Consider the following 9499-nt stretch of genomic DNA (forward strand, 5'->3'; position numbering starts at 1 on the left):
ATGTGGTTTTATATCTGCGTAATCCCTCAGTTGTGCAATAATTCCATAGTCCATGGGCGTATACAACTCTATGTAGTTTTATACTTGATCTGAAACAGCTCAAGATCGTTCTAAAACTATTCAGAAAAGGTCCATTTCTGTCTTGTGAATGTAACTTTTTTGGTATCGCTATATGCTCAAATTAGTATCTTGTTTTGATATTAGAAATACAAAATATAATCAGTTGCCTCTTCCGAATACCCAAAGATGCCTTATAGACTACTAAACCCTTATACAATAGAATCAATAGAATCAAATTTATTTGTCATTCCAGTATAAAAAATACACAGAAACGAAACAATGCACTCAGGTCCAGGTCAACAGCAGCACAGATAACAATAAGAACAAATAGTTATAATAAGAATAAAATAGTTAAAAATATTGTATGTCAACCCGCCCCCATTTTCATGACATGACAACATCCCTGACAATATACAATTTTAATCAAATCTCAACATTCCATAAATCAGATTGACCTACATATTTTACTCACCAATGAAATATTCACAGACAAAATCTGGAGAGGGAATAGAACCCACGTAGATTACATGACGTTGAATATATTTGGATTTTTAATATTATGATATTAGCATCAGATTAAATGTGAGATTATGATTTTGCGTCATGGCTTTGATCGCATTTTGCTGTGTTTACCAGATAGTACAAGTGGCAGATTACGTCAAGTCTAAATAGGGACTGACCACGAGAGAGAAAAAAAAAATGCTCGGAGGGATACAGTGTTGTGTATAATTCTATGGGTTTAGTGTATGTTAGCATGTGTGTGTATTGGAAGCAAATGAAAGCCTTGTGGGATCTGTGCCTCCCAGCCCGCCGCAAACCCAACAGTATAGGACAAACAGAAAAGACTAGCTTCAAAGCAGTTAAATAACATAGCATTTAGGGGACAGATATAATTTCAGTTTCCTAATTAAGCCGTGATGCATCATAAGAAAAATATATATCGAATAATGAGCCCCTTGTCAGCAGAGGAGCAGGGCATGGACTTCATTTGCACTTCAAAACTTGTGGTATGAAACAATACACCACAATGTCAAAGTAGAGATGTTAGCTCGGGTAATAGAAACGGACGGAGTAATGGAGAGCATTAACTTGATTTTAGGGGTGGGCATTTTGGGATAGAGATGTATAAGTGCATGCATGATAAAGTGGAGGAGGGGTTGACTATAGGAGGTAAAGAAGGCATGCAGCCAGGGTTGTCTGAGTGCCTCTCTGGTATTTCACTAATTAAGTGACGCTTGGGTCTCAGGGTTGTTTCTACACTAGGGGCACAGGTTATAAACAACTCACTTAGAATTCATTATGTTGAAGCCGAAGGTGGTTAAGAGTAGAGTGAGGGGAGAGCAAGTTGTTTTGAATGAGAATATAAGGTAATGCTGCTATGCTACTGGAAATGTTTATGTTTTTATAAAGAATCAAAAATGAATATTCTCTTATTTTTACTTCTTGAATACACCTGGAAATCATATGGTTATCTATTATTCAGCTGAAATGAGAGTTACAAAAAATTATATTGTGTAAATGTCTCAATAAAGATCCCATATTACGCAAGTTTGAGTCTTGTGAGCTTAAAGCCATGTTAGAATGTTGTTACCTCATCACAAGCATACCTTAAATTGTCTTTTGTTTCATTCACACATGTTTGAGCAATCCTTTATTATTAGTCTGTCTACATCCCCCAAAGCTCAAAATGCTCAGTATCACCTTGTGATGTCATGTAGTGGTAGTTTTCATGTTAATGGCTGCCTTTTACTTTTAGTTCATTAGAGATTGGCAGAACTGAAATCATCCAAATGATTCTAGTGAAGGTGCATGGAGATTAAAAACAAAGTGGAGCACTTCCTGTATTGCCAAATGACATCACAAGTTGGAACAGGTGTTTCCCATTTGAGAGAAGAACACGTCTTAAATATACTGGGGTTGTGTGTTAAACATGTGTGAATGAAACAAAACACAACTCCAGGTGTGTTTTTGATTAAGAACCAACATTATAACATAAATTAGAAAATAGCGTAATATGGGCCCTTTAAAGGTGCGCTATGTTACTTTTCTGGTGGAGGGTCTACCAACTGAGTGTCGCCATGGAGATGTAAGCTGTTATGACAAAACAGAATGGAAGAATATAATATTCCTACAAACACTGAACTATTTTGTTGACGGAGAGAACGAAAAACAGTCAGTCAGAGGGTTGGCAGTTCAACTTTTCCTCTCACTGACACAGATTTTACAAACATTGGCCAATACAGTAAACATATGTGACAGGTAGGGCATCTGGGGTAAAATGCCACATTGCCATCTCTATTCTATGGATGTGACCCATAATACTGAAACAAGATGTGCAGTATTGCTTTCAACTGTACTCAATTACAACCCATATGTACACGGAAACCTCAGACAAACACAGCCTTGTTTTACCCACTGACTCATGGTCATCACACAAAGGCCAAGTTGGCACAGGGCTAAGGGGATCTGGGATGTCCTGTGGGGGAGGGGTGCACTGTGTACCTCTGCTCAGGATTAAGAAGAGTTTGTTTTTCAGAGCCCCAGGGGTTGGTTGTTTCATTACATACCACTGAAGACAGCACGCCCTCTAGCTACAGCATGACTCACCCTAACTGGAGCTTTGACTCAATATCAGACCCTCAATCTGGTTCAAGTATGAGAAGAACACTAAGTCATATGAGACGAACAGAAGGAAGAAGTAGTAGCTGTGAGACATTTGAAATTATGTTTAAAAAAAATAGATTTGTGTGGTGGATACCTCTGCCACCACTCCACAGTGTTAGTATTATTTCATTTAATTTCCATTAAGTTAATTACAAGACACATAGTTTAATTTAATTCCTTTATTTAGACTTGCATTCTAATTTGAGCGCACACATTTTTGTTAATTTAAGTCTGAATTATCACTTACACTTGAGTGGCCAGACAAAGGACCCCTGGCAGAGACCGTCCACACCAAAAGGAGGGAGCAACATTTAGTGAGTTTAACTAAGTTAGTTTGTCTAGTTTGTTTAAGGTCACTTTATTATCACTTATTATTTTCTGTATTATATTTATTTTTGCCTTTTTGTTACTTTGATTAAGTTAGTAGTTTTAGTTCATTATTTTGTGTAATTCCCCCCTCTTGTGTTCAATTTTAGTTGGCCCTCATATATTTAAACACCCCTGTTCTTTGTCTTGTTGGATTAGTTCTGTTCTGTTCAGTTTGATTTAAGTTATCCCAGTTGGACCCTGCTTTCTGTTAATAATTTGCTGAATTTAAGCCTTTGTTAAATAACATTTTTGCCTTTCTGTTTGGCCCACAACAATTTGGAACAAAAATAAGATAAGAAGTAAGATAAAAGAACTGTTATTTGAACAGTGGTGAAATTGCAGTGATGTAAGAGTAACAGCAGAATAACAAAAAATATTGAAGTTGAAATTTCAAAGTGAGAGTCTGAAAATGTTACTGTGACTGCGACTACTACTACTATTACTACTACTACTACTACTACTACTACTACTACTACTACTACTACTACTACTACTACTACTACTACTTCTTAGTTTGTTAGATGCGCTACGTAACTACTACCAATTATACAGAGTGATGTGATTTACTACTATTACTCCTCTTTTCAGTAACTTGTACTGTGTAGTTGCTCCATCACTCCAGTGGCAGGTTAGCTTACTCTGATACATTACTGCAGGAAGAACGAGTCTCTTTAATCCACTCCAACATGATTTCAAACAGAACCTTCCAAAGTGGATTAGTGAACCAGGCTACAGTCAAACACAGCCTAACCATTTCTCAGCTCGGCAAACGATCAATATTTCATCTGAGAGTTTTTAGGGAGCCTCAAGAAAAGAACTTCTGATTTTTTTTTTCTCAATTCAGAACTCAAGTCAACAAACTGTGCTTCCTTTCTATCATGTACATTTGTTGTGTAAACAAGAAGTGGATACTACGGAAAATACTATATACATATTTTTTAAGGGATTTTTGCAAATGAAAACCGTGAGGAAACAACTACCAAGCACGTTATTCATTCAAGGACATATTCATTCAACCTTATGGAAACAACTGGCAGTGACTATTCTAAAAAATTCTAACCCCAGCTTTACCAAACCATCTGTGCGGTTAAACAGAAAAAACACATTCCACCCAGTCAGTATTTGAATTAACACTTGCATGGTATTAATAACGTGTTTAAATCTGGTATAAAGCCTTTAACTACATATAAACAATAAATGAACCCTAACCCTATGACCCAAATAATTATCATAATCATTTAATCCATAATCAAGTAACCCTAATACAAACTGTGCCTTAATCTCCCCCTCTGCTTTATCAACAGTAAGTCTGTAAAGGTTAAATTGTAGTCTGGCCTAAATGGGCATGTCCTGTGTATGTGCCAGTCTTTCAGCAGGTCACAGCGGTGCATTCAGGAGCACTGTGTCACTGTGATTATCATTACACATCTCCAAAACAAACACTAAACACTGTCAGCACTGTCATTACAGAGGGGGGCATGTCAGGATGTGTTACAGTGTTTTGGAGACCTGGTTTAAGATCGTAAAGCTAATAACTATATTCACAAACTTGTCAAAACACATGTAGCTATAAGCATCTCACGGCATTCAAAAATCTATACAATTAAAAGTATGTGATCCACATTTTTTCAAAAGTGTTTTACATATTCCACCCACCGGTTATTGAAATGTGTCCCAATTTTCAAATAGCATGAGATCAAGTACCAACTGCTGTCTGTTAATTTACATAACAATGGTGTATTACAAACAATAACAGGTCAAAATTACAACCTTCCTCATAGTTAATATAACAAAATGAAATAATTAAGAAAGAAAGTACATCTTAAACAAAGTATTTTCCTTAACGGCCCTATATTACGCTAGATTGTTTATCTATGTTATAAAGCTGTTACCTCCTGAAAAACATACCTGGAGTTGTGTTTTGTTTCATTCACACATATTGAGTAATCCTTTATTATAAGTCTGTCTACATCTTCAAAGCTCAAAATGCTCTGCTCCACCTTGTGATTTCATGAAGCAGCAGTTTTCAAGTTATCAGCTACATTTTACGTTTAGTTCAGTCGAGATTGGCAATTCCAGGGCTGAAATAATCTAAATGATTCTTGTGAAAGTGTATGGACTTTGGAGCACTTCTCATCAGAGGTGGGGACTTGCAAGTCGCGACTTAGACTTGAGTCAGACTTGAGTCATTATTTTTAGGACTTGAGACTTGACTTGATAAAATAGTCTAAGACTTGGGGCTTGACTGGGACTTGAGGCCTGTAAATTGAAAAGACTTGAGAAGCATTTTCAAATCTAAATTCTTTCTATTCTGACTATAATGAGTCACACTAAGATCTTGTCAAAACATTTACAAAGAAAAAAAAAACATTTCTACAACTCTTATGTACTCTATAAATACTCATATATAAATATACTATGACTTTTTAAGTACAATTTAGTTTAGAATTCATGTAAATTGCAAAAATCTAAGCTGTATTTGGTACTTTGGTTTAAAGACTTGAAATGACTCAAGCATAGCTCAAAGCAGATGACTTGGACTTGACTAGAACTTATGGGCCATTGACTCGAGACTTGACTTGGACTTGCCTGTATTTGACTTGGGACTTGACTCGGACTTGAGGTCAAACACTTGAGACTTACTTGAGACTTGCAAAACAACGACTTGGTTCCACCTTTGCTTCTCATACCACATGACATCACAAGGTGTTTGAGAGAAGAAGTCCGCCTAAATATGACGGATCTGTGTATTAAATGTGTGTGAATGAAACACAAAACTCCAGGCTTTTGCTGAGGAAACAATATTATAACTTTGATCAGAAAATGAAGTAACATGGTCCTTTAAAACTTAACAGCGATGTCTTAGAAATGTCAGTCACGGAGAAATGGTCAGTGCTGTGGAGTTTTGCCACCACAATGATGCTAACAACAGCTAGCATGCTAATGGTGCACTTCCTGGTTTGTGGAAGGTAAAAGCTCTTTCTTGATCATTTACACTATATGTGTATAAAGGCAAACAAACTCTATTTTAGGCTATTACATGGAAAACAAATGGGTGCAGCCCCTTTAACTTGCTACCAGGGCAATTCCTGCAAAGGTAACCAAATACATCAGTCTTGTGCCAGTCAGCTTACCAAGAAAAACAAGAGCATACATTCAACAGTGCACCTTCTGTTTGGAGGCGTTCTGCTCCTCTGGCCTGTCTCTGGGGCCCCCCTGTGGCCTTATGAATGAGACTGCATTCATAACAACCATTCAAATGCCTGCTTGTGCGCCATACAAGATAGTGCACCGAGCTTGCATTCTTTATCTTACGCTGTAGCATATCACAGACTTAAATAGGCCATAGACAAACCACACTGCCCATTCAAAGTGATGTAAATAAGAGGTTTCTCCATTCTCTTTATGGTGTATTGATTTTCAGTTCGATAGCTGGCTGTAGATAGAGGAGACAGAGAAAAAGACAGAGGAGTTTATGGCTCTAAAGCAGCAACAATCTGGGAAGAAGTCAGTGTACAATTTCACCTGAATTTTAGTTAAATACCCCTAGAAAAATACATGGTTCAATTATTTATACAATTTTGAAATAAAGATGTCTGGAGGTGCACAAAACCATAATTACATTAGGGAGCCAGGGCACTTGTAAGACACACATAAAGGTCCTATATAACTCTATGTGATATAATGGTATAATCCAACTATTTTTCTTTTTTGGAAGGATCTTGCCACTCTCCGCTCACAGAATGCCCTTAAAGATGTAATCATAAATGTGTTCACAGCTAATCAGGTACCTTTCAACCAGAAATAAGCCATCAGCCCCTTCTGTTTAGCTGCGCGTGCAATGATTTGACCAAAATTAGCTACAACCTTTTCTCTGTATTGACCTTTTAGAAAAGAAAATGTCATTTGTACAAGTTAACTCCAAAGATTTGCCAGTCTATATGCAAGCTTGCCAATAAACTTTTGTCATAATAGTTACATTTCAAACTTGATTTCATTAGGAATAAACTCGATACCAGACAATAGACCATCATTTCCAACACGAAATATTAGTTCTTTCTTTACGTTACCATCTTATCATCATACACTAGTTCTGGTAAAGCTCAAGATCTTTTAAAATGGTCAGATTTGTACTGTAAATGTGATTTTGTTTTTAGTATCTTTACTAAATGTTAGGGGAGTAACGATATCCAAGTCTCATGATACGATATCGTCACGGTATGAACCTTACGGAACGATATTTATTTAGGGATTAGGGATTAGGGATATAACGATATCCAAATCTCTCGGTACGATATTTATTGCGATACTTTGTGGAGGCTAACAAAACTGTGAATATGCTACTTTTTCTCTTAAAATGCCTTGACAAGACTTAATCCAAAGAACTAAGACTTAAAAGTGCTTGGAACTGTTATTTCTTCATGTAGTCTACACTGAAATGGAGCAAAGGATCATGGTCTATGTAGTTCCCTCTATCTTTTTTTTAGCTACTGCTGCACCATAACTCTTAATTTAAGCAAAGAGACTTGTAATTTGATATATTATGATGGTCCACAACATTATTGTGAGAACTTTGACAATACGATATCACAATATTTTGGTTATTGTTACATCCCTACTAAATGTGTATCTATTTAAAGGGTCTATATTATGCTATTTTCTGATCTATGTTTTAATGTTGTGTCCCATCAAAAACATGGAGATGTGTTTTGTTTTATTCAAACATGTTAAACACACAAATTCTGTATATTTAGCCTGACTTCTGTTCTCCAGCAGAAAACACTCTCTTCCACCTTGTGATGTCATGTGGTAATACAGGAAGTGCTCCATTGTGTTGTTAAACTCCATACACCCTCACTAGAATCGATTGGATCATTTCAGCCCTAGAACTGTCAATCTCTAAAAGCTGTTACCATAAAAACTACCACTACATGACATTTAAATATGATGAAGGACAGTGGCCAGGAAATTCCCACACCACAGCTTTTTCAGAGTATGACTTCATCGATGCTTTACAGACTCTATTAAAACCCGTCATTAATTTCACAGCTAAACGTTTAATCGCGTCATCTTTATAACCTGTGTGTGTAAAGGAAAGATTGATTGGCCAAACCAGGCGTGCACATATCTCCACAGATCTTCATTAAAGGAGAATTCTCACTTCCTAGATAAGCATCTCCTCTGCCTCGGTGCACTGCAAATGACTGGGGCGAGCACTCAGATGGGAAATTACATAGGGATTTGCATAAGCAGTTGGGGTGAGCTTATAAAGTCAAAGTTTATAAGTTATGATCAAAGTCCGTTGTGATCAATCCTGACATTCTATTTATTTAAAGGTATTTGGGAGAATGTGGATTTGCATAATTAAGTAACAAAAGTCTACAACAAGGATATTGTACAGCTAGAACTTTTTCAATTCAAAATCCAGGACTGAAATCATCCAATCGATTCTAGTGAGGGTGTTTGGAGTTAAAAACACAGTGGAGCACTTCCTGTATTACCACATGACATCACTAGGTGGGACAAAGTGTTTTCTGTTTGAGAGAAGAGATATTAGGGATGTAACAATAACCGAAATATTGTGATATCGTATCGTCAAAGTTCTCACAATAATCTCACAATTAAGAGTTATAGTGCAGCAATATAGATAGGGGGAACTACAGAGACCATGATCCTTTGCTCCATTTCAGTGTAGACTGCAAGAAGAAATAGCAATTCTTTAGGTCTTTGGATTAAGTCTTGTCAAGGAATTTAAAGAGGAAAAAGTAACATATTGACAGTTTTGTTAGCCTCCACAAAATATCTAAATAAATATCGTACCATCAGATGTATCATGAAAATATCCGAGTACCGAGAGATGGATATTGTTACATCCCTAATCGTGAGCCTCCCCACCGTATCGTGAGCTTTCCCACGATATTGCAATAAATATCATATCGTGAGGTTCATACCGTGACGATATTGTATCGTGAGACTTGGATATCGTTACACCAGTACTAAATATGCAGGGTTTGTGTGTTAAACACAACACACAAAAAAACACACAACTTCAGGTATGTTTTTGCATGAAGAAACAACATTATAACATAGATCGGAAAATAGTGTGTATATAGTCCCTTTAAATCCAGCACTGACTATCACTATAATAACACTGCAAAAAGTCATGATAATAGTAATTCAATTTCAATTTACTCCAGCTTTAACCTGTGTTATTTTTAGCATTTATCCACAAATTTAAGTTCTAATCAGCTGCAATATTCTAAAAAATAAATAATATACATTGTTGTCTCAAAAAATCCAATGAATCCAATTTCTCAGTGAGACTATTTACAGCTGTATGGGTGAAGCAGGTATACCCAAAGTGGCTTCACTCCATTGGCTCGAATGGCCCTTCATAATAATGAGC

The sequence above is a fragment of the Boleophthalmus pectinirostris genome, unplaced genomic scaffold (assembly GCF_026225935.1).
Source record: "Boleophthalmus pectinirostris isolate CB_2022bp ecotype Guang Dong unplaced genomic scaffold, ASM2622593v1 HiC_scaffold_15, whole genome shotgun sequence".
In the NCBI taxonomy this organism is placed as follows: Eukaryota; Metazoa; Chordata; class Actinopteri; order Gobiiformes; family Gobiidae; genus Boleophthalmus; species Boleophthalmus pectinirostris.